This window comes from Zalophus californianus, chromosome 2 (genome assembly GCF_009762305.2).
Source record: "Zalophus californianus isolate mZalCal1 chromosome 2, mZalCal1.pri.v2, whole genome shotgun sequence".
Classification (NCBI taxonomy): Eukaryota; Metazoa; Chordata; class Mammalia; order Carnivora; family Otariidae; genus Zalophus; species Zalophus californianus.
The window spans coordinates 40948146-40961719 of record NC_045596.1 but is presented as its reverse complement, the minus strand read 5'-3'; the positions used below and the strand labels follow the sequence as shown (position 1 = coordinate 40961719).

The following is a 13574-nucleotide window of genomic DNA, read 5'->3' as shown; positions in this document are numbered from 1 at the left end:
AGCACTGAGTAATGTATAGAATTTTTGAATCACTAGGTTGTACACCTAAAACTAATAAAGCACTGTATGTTAACTAACTGCAATTAAAATTGAAGAAAAAGAAAAAAGAGCCTGTGTCCTGACCTCATTGAGCACATGAATCAACCAAGCCTGAATCCTCTCTTCTGTACAGGCTATTAATGGGATATTATATTTCTTTATGTTTAGGCCATTGTGTTTTAAATTTTCTGTTACTTGCAGCAAAAAGCATTGCAACACCAGGATCCATAGACTGAAGAGTAATATGAATTAATCATATAACTTCTACTGTTTCCACTGTTGCTGTGATTGAAAACTATTCATTCACAACTGTTACTGAAGTATTCATACTCTCTATCTCATTTATTCCATCAATCAAGAGATAATAAAAATATCACCAAGGATAGAGTGTTCATGGAAATTTTTTATCTTAAATAAGGATCTTTGTACTTGAAAAAATTTTTAAATGGCTGGAGATAATAAGAAATATGCTATTTTATGATTAGAGAAAAGCAACCCATCGTGAACATTTATACAGACTTTTCTCATTTATAAAGCATTTTTATGCCTGGAAGAACCTTAAGCTAGTATTTTTGTCCTGCCCAGGTTATGCATAAGGAAACTGGGACTCCAAAATGGTAAGGGACGCATCCACAGTCTTACATGTATTAGGAACTTACTCCAAGTCTCAAAGCAGCTCCTCTGATTACAAATACCAAGCCGTCTTCTTAGCTGAGAAGCCTGAGATTGAGTGAAACCTTATACATCCCATCCTCTGCCCATACTGCCAAGAAAAATTACACACCACTCTTAGATAACAAGTGTGGGATCCTGTTAAGAAGAAAGATACCCAGGGACACCTAGTTGGCTCAGTCAATTAAGTGTCTACCTTCAGCGCAGGTCACAATCCCAGGGTCGTGAGCACTGGGCTCCTTGCTCAGCGGGAAGCCTACTTCTCCCTTCGCCTGCCGCTCCCCCTGCTTGTGCTCTTTTTCTCTCTGACAAATAAATAAATAAATAAAATCTTGTAAAAAAAAAAAAAAAGAAGAAGAAGAAGAAGTCTTCCTGTCTGTGCCAGGGCAGCGCGTGGTGCACGCTAATCGACTGTGATGCCCCGGCTGCGCCCTCAGGATGACCGAGTGGGAGACAGCTGCACCTGCAGTGGCGGAGACCCCTGACATCAAGCTCTTTGGGAAATGGAGCACCGATGACGTTCAGATCAATGACATTTCCTTGCAGGATTACATTGCAGTGAAGGAGAAATATGCCAAGTACCTGCCTCACAGTGCAGGGCGATATGCGGCCAAGAGCTTCCGTAAGGCACAGTGCCCCATTGTCGAGCGTCTCACCAACTCGATGATGATGCATGGCCGTTAACAATGGCAAGAAACTCATGACCGTGCACATCGTCAAGCATGCCTTCGAGATCATCCATCTGCTCACTGGTGAGAACCCCCTGCAGGTCCTGGTGAATGCAATTATTAACAGCGGTCCCCGGGAGGACTCAACCTGCATTGGGCGAGCCGGAACACTGAGGCGTCAGGCTGTCGACGTGTCCCCCCTGCGCCGTGTGAATCGGGCCATCTGGTTGCTGTGCACAGATGCCCGTGAGGCCGCCTTCCGGAACAACAAGACCATTGCCGAGTGCCTAGCAGATGAGCTCATCAATGCAGCCAAGGGCTCTTCCAATTCCTATGCTATCAAGAAGAAGGACGAGCTGGAACGTGTGGCCAAGTCCAACCGTTGATCACCTGGCTGTGGCTTCAATAAACCTGTCTGCCTTCCGGGCAGCCTCACCAAAAAACAAAAAACAAAAAACAAAAAACAAAAAAAAAGAAGAAGAAGAGGAAGTAAGATACCCAAATAGAAGCATGTAGTACAAATGAATCTCTAGGTAATTCTGGTAAGCAATTATACTTAAAAAGGCTGCCTTGAGCAACACTGGACTGTTAAACAGCCACCAACTTGCTTTTTAGAAATCGTGTACCGGGGGGAAATTTTCATGAAATTTTCAAATAAACAAAAGAGTCAAACTTAACAAGCAGATTCTTTTCCTTTGTTTAGGTTCAACCTGGGTTTACATTTCTGCATTGTTCTGTAATACTTTAATTTACTTGGTGTTGTTTTCATTTTATAGTTCAAAGGGTAACACATATTTGAAACACACAATATGTAAAACAAAGATAAAAATGGTCTTAGAGGGATTTTTTAATGCTTATTATAACATAAAAAAGGCATGAATAAATGAAAGCACCAAACATGTTCCTGGATGGGAAGACAATATTGTTAAGAAGTCAATTCTCCTGGGGCTCCTGGGTGGCTCAGTTGGTTAAGCGTCTGCCTTCCGCTCAGGTCATGATCCCAGGGCCCTGAGATCGAGTCCCACATCGGGCTCCCTGCTCAGCGGGGAGCCTGCTTCTCCCTCTCCCTCAGCCTGCTGCTCCCTCTGCTTGTGCTCTCTCTCTCTATCTCTGTCTCTCTCTCTCAAATAAATAAGTAAAACCTTTTTAAAAAAAAAAGAAGTCAATTCTCACTAAATTAATGTACAAATTTAGTGTAATTTCCGTTGAAATTTCGACAGGATTTATTTTTGTCAAAAGAATTCTATAGTTTCTATCATTCAGGATCAAGTTGAGTTCTGAATAACAGAAAGTCCAAAATAACAGTGGGAAAAACAAAATTAAAAAAATAAAAACTTATTTCTCTCTCAAGTAAGCATAGTCCAGAAGTGAATGGCGTAGGGCTGGAATAGCTCCTCTTGTCTCTGAGAACGTGTCTCCTCTCATCTTCCAGCCCTGCCACTCCCAGACATGGCTTCCACTGCTGAGCCATGCTGTCTGCTCAAGCGCCAACAATGATGTCTGCATGGGGAAAAGGGAAAGGGAGGGGACAAGGACATGCTCCTTTCCTTAAGGAACTCCTCCCAGAGGCTGAACACACCACTTGCACTTATAATCCATTGGCCGGATATCGATCACATAGCCACACTCCGCTTCCAGGGAGATCTGGAAATGTAGTCACTATACTGGGCCGCTGCACTCACCTAAACACTGAGAGATTCAACTGCATAAAAGAAAGTGAGAATGGGTTTTGAAGGACCACTAGCCATGTTTAACACATCATTTGCCTTCTAGACATTAAAGAGCTACAACTATTCAAGTATATTCATACCTACTGTAGAATAAAGCAACAGAGAAGTGGACCAGAATATAAAGCACAAGAGTAGGTAAGAATCTAGTACATGACAAAAAGGGACGGCTGAAATTATAATCTTGGATTGGAGAAAGACTTTAAAGTACATCAGTATCAGAAACAATGAAATACTGCTAGATTTGACTGTATAAAAGCTAATGCAAGATTTCAGTATGCAAAAAAGGGCCATAAAATAAAACAAAACAAAACAGAGAGGGGGAAAAAAAAAACAACATACGAGCTGGAAAAAAAAGGGTAACTACTTCTAATATTTAAAGAGCCCTTTAAAATTAGTGATGCCAGACCTCCACTTCCAGCTAGGATGAAGTAACAAAAAATAGGTTTATTCACCTACATGAAACAACTAAAGACCTGACAGATCTATGACACAACAGTTTTCCATTGTACATTTGTGCATCACGTAACAAAGGATAGTGATCCTTGGGGGACAAGAAACATACAAGGGAAGCCTGAAGTTTGCCTCAGATCACTCCCTTGGTAGAGTTTCCAGACCGCAGCAGGATCAGGGGAAAACCAAGGGGAGCCCAGCAGGTTCCTGGGTGAAGGAGACAGTGATAAGGGACAGGGAAGACCAAGGAACCTAGAGTTCACAAGGCAGAGGACCTGAGAATAGAGAGGTACACAAAGAAGTCTGGAGATATGTAGAAGATCCCCTCAAGGATTTGACAGAGTACTGACCGGTGGACGGCTTTGAGGAAACTACCTGAGTCTGAGGAACGAACCACCCAAAAGAATTCAAGGGAATAGTATTCAGAGCCCACAGAAGCAGTTATGTCCATTCTTTCCAACTACACTGAGAAACCCTATAATTCATGCAGCAAATGAGCCCTACAACAAATGATGCCCTGATCCCTCCTAACAAATCCCAAAAGCAAGACCGCAAGGTTCAAACTGTTTCCAATTAACTGCATTTCAAAACAAAGCTCAAGAATGTTCATAAGAGTATTAAAGTATTCAGCACCCAGTGAGTTAGAATACAAAATGTCTAGCATCTATAAAAATTACCAGGCAGACAAAGCAGCAGAGAAATATAACCCATGGTGAAGAAAAAAAAAATCAATCAAAACTGACCCAAAACTGATACAGATGAATGAATTAACAGACAAATACACTAAAACAGTTATTGTAACCATACTCCATATGTTCAAATAGCCGGAGGAAAGACAGAATATGTGAAGTGGAGACATGGAAGATAATTTTAGAAAGTCAAAATTTGACAAGGGAAGGCTAAAATGTCTGAGATGGAAAATAGACTAGATGGGATTAATAGCATATTATACATTTTTCCTTCCCTTCCCCTATGTTCATCTGTTTTGTTTCTTAAATTCCACATATGAGTGAGATCATATGATAATTGTCTTTCTCTGACTGACTTAGCATAATACCCTCTAGCTCCATCCACATCATTGCAAATGGCAAGATTTCATTCTTTTTGATGGCTGAGTAATATTCCATTGTGTGGGCGTGTGTGTGTGTGTGTGTACCACAGGACACAAACCATAAGAGACTCTTAACTCTAGGACACAAACTGAGGGTTGCTGGAGAGGAGGTGGGTGGAGGAGGGGGTAGCTGGGGGATGGGCATGAAGAAGGGCACTTGATGGAATGATCACTGGGTGTTGTATGCAACTGATGAATCACTAAATTCTACCTCAGAAACTAATAATACACTATATGTTAATTAAATTGAATTTATATAAAATAAAAATAAATAAATTACTGACACTTTAAAATAAGACTTGATATCCATTAGTAAGTTCTCCAACTTTCTTCTTCTTCAAAAAATAGCAGATTAGACATTGTAGAAGAAAATACTAATAACCATCAAGGCACTATCCAAAATGAAAACAATAAACCCACCAATCTGAAGCTCAATGAACCTCCTACACAAGAAGGAATACTGCACCAAGACACATCATGATAAAATTACTTAAAGCCGGGGATAAAGAGAAAATCTTAAAAGCAGACCTGACCCAAAGGAGTCTGGCTTGCAGCCTGCCGGGCTCAAAGTGTGATTCTGCTGTGCCCCACATGTGATAGGAACCAGAGAGCATGAATGACATTAGCCAAGCTTCCGGCTAATGTCCTTCAAACAAACTACGTGCTCAGAGCAGAGCATCTTATGCAGTGCACTCGAGTAAGCATTGATGGATACATGCTCAGTAAATACCAAGTCTTTGATGTGGGCCGATCTTGAATTTCCATTTTGTCATAATGTTAGATCCAGGGTTGTACTTCGATAAATGAATGCTTTGATCAGTTTTTGGATAATATTTTTTCATTCGCAGTTTGTGAAAAGCCATTCAGACTTTCCAGTGGCAAGAATAGTCAACACAGACCTGATAGAGTGTAACGCGCTTCCTTGTCCCTTTGTTGTAAGCCCCCTCAAAGCACAAAAGAATTTTCCTCTTTTCTCCTTTAAGAAGGAGGGATATTGGGTTTGGCAATATCTAGAGTGGGAGGGTTTTCTTTTCTTGTGGTGATGCCAAAAGAAATAGATGGCAAATGCCCTCAAAGACTCAGGTATTGCAATTAAAAACCCTTTCCATGCCCAAGGCAGCAGCTGGATTGACTTTGGCCTGGCCTTGGCCTCCGGACTTGGTTCAGGGATCCAGGATAGAAGCCACACCCTCTGTCTGCAAGCAACCCCACGCAGCCCAGAAGAGGCAACACTGCCAACTCTCTCCTATTAGAGGGCGACAGGGTCCTCCTACTGGCTGCCACAGCTCCCATTCCTCAACCTCCCAGCAAGGTGAAGGAAAGGAAAGAGCCACAGAGGAGCTTCCCCAGGAGTAAAAGCCACACCTCCTCCCCTTCACATGAGTTGGAAAGGAAGCTGCTTTCTTCCCTGATTAACTGCAGAGTCCAAAAACAACCTGTAGACACTTTCATGAGTACTTTCCCTTGGCCTCAGTCTCTCACAGGCCACACTGATTTCTGGTTGAGAACAGAGCCCCAAGTCAAAACCCTAGTTGCTTTATCTTGATTTTTCATTCATTTATTCTTTCAACAAATATGTATTGAGCACTTAGTATGAGACAAAAACTCTACTGGGAATTCAATGTGTGCAAAATCAGATACGCTCTCTCCCCTCAGGGGGCTTATAATCCAATGCAAGAGAAACACATGAATTGGAGCGCCTGGGTGGCTCAGTCAGTTAAGCATCTGCCTTCAGCTCAGGTCATGATCCTGGTATCCTGGGATCAAGCTCCGCATCGGGCTCCCTGCTTGGTGGGGAGCCTGCTTCTCCCTCTGCCCCTCACTCTGCTCGTGCTCTCTCTCTCTCTCTCTCAAATAAATAAATAAAATCCTTTAAAAAAGAGAGACAAATACATGAATCAAACTATTGCACAAAATGATGCAAAATGGCAATCATGATGGGCCCAGGTGAAATGTGCAGGTGGTGTGAGAGGGGTTGAACAAGTGTGAGAGGGAAAAGGACCGATATCGGTGGTAGGCACTTATGGCGCGTGACTTACTTTATAATACGTGTTTATTATATTTATGTGGAAATAGGGGCACATGTGGTTCATCTGAAACCTTGCGATTTTTGGTTGTGTGTTAACGGGACAGTATAACAAGAGATTTGTAGTCAGGAGACCTGAGCTTGTGTTCTAGCTCTGCCATTTGTCAGATACGTACTCACAGATAAGCTTTGTGCTCCTCTTCCTTTGTGTGCAAAATACAAATAATAGTACTACCTGTTCTTCTTAAATTACAGATTTGTTGAAGAAATAAAAATGTAAACCCGTCTATAAACTCTGTATGGTTGTAGAAAGATTCTTTTTTATGAACAAACATATTTTTAATAATATAGGATCGAATGGAACATACCACTTTGCAATTTAGGTTTCACTTAATATAGGGTGAACATAATACGTATCTAAAACTCTATCAGTAATATATTTTGGTCAGTCCTTTACACTTTTGTTGTCTTGTTGAAAGGTTTATTTTTATATTCATCAGTGATGCTTATATCCACTGGCTTTGTCATTATCTAAGTACACGAAGGACAACATGTTGAGGGGATAAATTAGGGGTTTTTCCCTCTAGAATGAAGGATATCAGTACCAACCCAGTCTCCTTTAAAATGAATTTGCTTTTCCTTTATTTGACCCATAAAATCTGCATCCTTGGGGAAGGCCTGACTTAACCACGTAGAAAGAAACCAAAGGAGGGGGGAAATTGAGCCAAGGAGATTTTGAGACTTGGTGTCTGAGAAAGGCAGCATGGGGACCCACCCCCACACCCACCCAGGGCCCTGGGGATCAGCCTAAGGCTCTGGGAGAGGAGGTGCAGGAGCGGAGAGAACATGAACCCCAAGCAGGCCCTAGATGGGAAATAAAATAGGTCAAACCAAGAGCTCGGCTCACTCACAAATCAAAGGAAACTTCTCAGCAGGGATGTCATCAGGAACAACCTGGATGCCAGCCAAAGGAAAAACAGAGAGGATTATAGACTTCTAATAAAATAAATCCACACAAGTAAGCAGATCTATTTTCCCTAATGAGAACAAGGGGGTAGCAGTGCTGCCTGGGCTCATTCAGGAACATCTCACTCATTCTAGCACACTTTACAGGGCAAGGGGGTCTCATCACATACGCCTTGCAGCACCAAGCATAACTACACACATTTGTTGTGTGAATGTAATCAAATCGAACAACTCAGGTGGACAAAAAGAAATCACAATTGCCTGAGCATATACCACGCACGATGAACTTGGCAAGGGGTGTATAAGGTGTGACTATAAAGCAAAGTGGCCAGCCTTCCTTGTGCAGTCAGTGGGAGCAGACCAGTTTCCTTACAGTTCCATTTCATGCTTAATCCACACCAAGCCCAGTTTTGTTGCAAGAGTTGGGGGACTCATTTGACGGCAAGTTGCCAAAGAACATCAAGAACCCTCCTCAGCCACCTTGGGCTTAAAGATCAGCCTTATTTCCCTTTTCAGGCTAAAGAGCATCCTGTTTGACAAATGAGGAAACTGGGCCATGCAGTCCACATGATGGAACTAGGATTCAAACTCAAGTGTGTTACATCCCAGGGTTATACTGACCACCAGGGAGCCTCCAGCATGGAGCAGAGGACCGAGGAAGGAGGACCACTGAGTCATGTCCTTTGACCTGAGAACACCACCCACATAGATCTGAGCACTCTGGCCATCAGAAAGTGAAACCCAGGGACCTTGGCTCTGACATAGTGATGAAGCTGAGGAACATGCCCATGCATGTTCTGGGTTCCTGGGAGGGTCTTCTAATGACCCACCTCTCATGACCCACTGCTTCCATCCAAAAGTTCCTCCTTCCTGAATATCTCTTTCTTAAATATCTGCAGGTTAGGAATGGCTATAGCTCTTCTCCAGAAGGTATTCTAACATCTGGGAACCAGGAGTATGTGATCTTCTGGTTGCTCAGACTAATGGGTCGCATGCCACTCCTTGGAACCAGGAGTTGGCCAACAACACCCAAACCAACTAGAAGCTGTTGCCAGAAGAGCGGGTGTTATGGAACAGAGGAAGAGGAAATGGATGTTGGAAGGATGAAAGCAACAAGTATCTACTACACCAACTGGTGAGTGAGATGCATACAGTCTCACTCCTCAGCCTGTGGGAAGGTAGCACAGGCCCCAAAATAGAAATAAAATGAACAGGAACAACAAACGTCCTCACTGGCTTCTGGTGGAAGATAATGCTAGGCTTCCTTTCTTTTTTGGCTACCTTCAACCCTGAAGGTATTTTTTTATATTTACATTTTCTTATATTTATATTTTTTTTTCTCAAATGCTTGTGCAGATTCTAGATGGAGGGCTTGGAGTAGAACATGTTTAAAAGTGGCTCATTCCATCTGGGCGTAGTGGGCATTTGCCATTTTGGACCAGCTTCTGTTTTCTCTTGCTCCCTACCTCCACCCCATGACCAGGGGCTATTGGCTGGGTGTATAATCTCTGCTCAGCCATTAATACATTCCTGCTGGGGCACCAGAGCATTGAGAGAGGTGACTCTGTGCTGTTGTTCGTGGGTCACCGTATCCAGTTCACAGAGCAGCAGTAGCTTTGGGCACTACTGTCCTCAGATTCAAGCAAACGGAACTCTCTCCCCTAGGCCTCAGTTTAGGGGACCCCATGCGGGCCCTCTTCTTGCTGTGCCTCACCAGGAACCTACAAGTCCAACAGGACAAACCTACTCAGAGCCTAAACTCCATTCCTGATTCTAGACTGCACTCTAAACACACAGGTCCCCGGAATTCTCTGCCTAAATGACTCCAAGGTTATTTCCAGAACCTGTGTGCTCCTCTTCCCTGTATCCATCCCCCTGAAAGGAGACCACTCACACTTCTAGACCCCGAGAGTGGTCAAGAGAGGACTTTTGCAGCAGATGTGCATGGTGCTTGTATATTCAGGCTGAAGTAGGGAAACAAGGAAGGATGGGCTATGGTGGGCGCACAGGAGCCAAGGGCTGGATTTCAACCCATGGAATTCTAAGGAGTCAGAATTTTAAGTTTGAGCTTGACCTCTCAGTTGACTATGAATGTATTTGTTGAGGAAGGAGGATTTAGCATATTTTATTTAATAGATTGTTCATTTGATTTGTAACTTATTTTTAATTTTTAAATATTTACACATATATGGTACTGGACCTCCATCCATACTTTTGCCACAGGTCCCACAGTTGTTAAAGAAAAGGCTTGGCCTTTGTCACCAGAGGTAGCGTGGCTGGCCAGTCAGAGGCACCAGATTGTTCCTAGGGCATGTTTTTGCTAACATTCTCTACCTACCTTCCTTTGCTGCCTATCTTCTAAGTCTCATTCTCTCACCTTGCCAGCAATTGTCTTTCAGTAATGTTCTTTTATGTCAGTAATTTTTTTTTGGGGGGGGGCTTAAATCCGTCAGTCAATTTCTTTTTTTTTTAAGATTTTATTTATTTGTTGGAGAGAGAGAGGGAACACAAGCAGGGCGAGTGGCGGGCAGAGGGAGAAGCAGGCTCCCCACTGAGCAGAGAGCCTGATGTGGGGCTCCATCCCAGGACGCTGGAATCATGACCTGAGCTGAAGGCAGACGCTTAACCGACTGAGTCACCCAAGTGCCCCCAGTCAGTCAATTTCTGTTGAATACAACTAAGAACACCAAATGAAGAAAAGAAAATTTCAGTGGGCTGCAAGTTAGCTGAATGGCATGGAACCATCTAAAGTAGACCCTACTAACAAATAATACAATTTTAAAATGAGCAGAGGACGCAAATAGTCATTTTTCCAAAGGAGACATACAGATGGCCAACAGACAAATGAAAAGAGGCTCAACATCACTCATCAACAGGGGAATACAAATCAAAACCATAATGAGATATCACCTCACACCTGTCAGAGTGGTTAGGACCAAAAAAGACAAGAAATACTAAGCATTGGCAAAGATGTGGAGAAAAAGGAACCCTTGTGCACTGCTGGTGGGAATGTAAATTGGTGCAGCCACTGTGAAAAACAGTGTGGAGTTTCCTCAAAAAAATTAAAAATAGAAATGCCATACAATACGTCCGAAGGAAATGAAAACAGTAATTTGAAAAGATATATGCACCCCTATGTTTATTGCAGTATTATTTGTAATAGCCAAGTAATGGAAGCAACTTAAGTGTCTGTCCATAGATGAATGGATAAAGAAGATATGGGTTTTTTTTAATATTATTCAACCATAAAAAAGAATTAGATCTTGCATTTGTGACAACATGGATGGAGCTAGTCGGTATCACGCCAAGTGAAAAGAAGTCAGAGAAAGACAAATGCCACAAGATTTCACTTATATGTGGAAAACAAAACAAGTGAACAAGTGAACAAACAAGGAGAATCATAAATACAGAGAACAAACTGGTGGTTGCCAAAGGCGCGGTGTCGTAGGAATGCGTGAAATAGGTAAAGGGGATTAAAAGGTACAAACTTCTAATTTTTAAAACAAATAAATGATGGGGATGAAAAGTACCACATAGGGAATACGGTCAATAGTATTGTAGTAACTCTATACGGTGACTACACTTACTGCAGAGAGGATAGCGTAAGATGTAGAATGTCAGATCACTATGTTGCACACCTGAAATTAATATAACATTGTATGTTAACTAGACTTCAGTAAAAAAAAGTGGACCCTCCTCTTCTGTTAGCTGCCTCTCCCTAGGATCCTTACTCTCAAACTATGAAAAATCTGGCCTTCCTAGCGCTCACATGTTCCAGGGAGATCGAACTGTTCTTAGCAATCACAGCCACAGTTAGAGGGCCTCTGGGGATTGTAACCCACACAGCTGTGGGTCTGGGAAATATTGTTCTGACTGTTTCCAGCCCAGGCCTTAAGCCTGAGTCACCTTTGAGACTATTATGCAAAGGATCACTCTCCAATCACAGGTCCAGGCATCTGGTCTCTTAGGGCTGTCTCAAAGGTGAAAAGTTGGAGAGACTTAGGCCCAGAAGAAAAAATCAATTTATAAGAGCATACCACGTCTTGGCAGGGCTCCTCCAACCCAGACTCAACAAAGTTATTAGGGTTTCCCCAACTTATGCCATGATGGCAGATAGGAATCTCTTCTTATGGCATTATAAACTATTCTAGAATTATACATCACACACACACACACACCACATCATCCACACACAAACACAAATCACAGCATACACATGCAAATGTACATACATACTTGATTTACATAGGGAAGAGGCAAAGGCCATGAGGATAGTCATCCATATGTTCACTGTGATTATTTTTTTTCATTGTGATTATTGATTGGGTTACTTATACTTCCTACTTTTTCAACAATAAACAGATTTTATTTGTGTAATTAAAACCCAACAAGCATGAAAAAGAAAAAAGAAAACTGCAAGGAAAATGTTCAAATTCTAAAACTGAGAGCTTCAGTTTCATACATAAGTACGAGGTTAAGGCTCATGAGTCTCCACTCCTGAGAAAACTCAGTCAAAATCTTAGGAGTTTCCTTTGATGAGAACGTCAGAATTATAACAGACTCAACATTTCCCTGGAATTGCCCCCTTAATTATGTGTTAATACTGCCCTTAAACAGGTATTTAATAAGTTTGTTTCTATTTTTGTGTCCATTGTGTTGGCTTGAGTGTCTTTCCATTCTGTGGTGTTTTGTTGAGGGTTCCTGGAACAACTACAAACACACATCAGTAGATCTCCCAGTTAGAGAAGCCTTCTTGCCAGCTTCACATAAAGGCTGGAAGCAGACTTGAAGTTTGGACCTCATTTCTCCTTCCATTCAAACTTTAGAGACATCCTCACATTGTTCTCAAAGAGAGCTAATTTTCTCTTTGTCTTCTTCTTATTTCAAAGAATTTGCCATCATTTGGCCAAAGCTCATATGTTTATGATGGAAATGTATTATTTTATGAATTCTCAACCTAAATTTGCTTCTTTGTATGCAGGGAAAAAGTCAAGATCCCAAATAAACAGCTATTCTGTACAAAAGGAAAATCTGGTCAGTCTCTAATATTATGGAGCCTGGAGAGTTCTCCATGTGGTACTCGTTAGAGGGAGAATGAAAAGTCCAGAAGAGTAAGTATCTGCAGAGAGTGGGCATAAGGCAAAGCAAGTCGGCTTTCAGTTTCCTTCAAGAAGCAAGAGTTAGTTGTAAGAGATCCAGGAAGAGACTGGTTAAGAGCTTGCTTTGGGCAATCAAACAGATCTGGATGCAAATCCCAATCCCACCATGTATATTAGCTTTATGATCTTGAAGAAACTACTTAATGTCTCTGTGTCCTGATTTTCTCATCTGTAAAAAAGGAGTTCTAGTAGTATCTACTTCATAGTTCCTTTTTTCTTTGTGTGCCTTTTACATTTTTGTTTTGTTCTGTTTTGTTTTGGGGGATTAACTAAGATTTAGCCTGTAAAGTACCAAGCACCATATCCGGAACAGGTTCCTAATAAAGACTGGCCTTTCAAAGTCTGTCTGGGGGATACTTCCAGCCAACATGGAGTAACAGAACGAGATTTACCATCCTGCCTGGACAATTTAAAAACCAGACAAAGTATATGAAGAAAATTTTTCGAGATATTGGACATCAGGCAATGAAGGACAATGATCCCCAAGAGATGAGAAACAAATGAACCGAGTTTTTTAATTTCCCCAGCTTCCTAGCTAGAAGGAGCTTCCAAACCGCAGAGCACAGACAGGAGCCCAGGTACAACTTGGCAATCTCTCTGTGTTAAGGAGACAGAGTTGAAAGTCTGAGGAGGACAAGGAATCTAGAGTTTCAGGGCAAAGGACTACAGAGGAGAAAGCTGCACATAGTGAGAAATCTGGAGGTCAGCAGAGGGTCCCCCGGAATCTCCAGGTGAACGCCAATCAGTGCATGC

General features: G+C 42.1%; 1 pseudogene; it reads left to right on the top strand.

Moving 5' to 3' along the window:
• The first annotated feature begins 1149 nt into the window (after positions 1–1149).
• LOC113924783 lies at positions 1150–1784 on the top strand (annotated as a pseudogene).
• The last annotated feature ends 11790 nt before the right edge of the window (positions 1785–13574 follow it).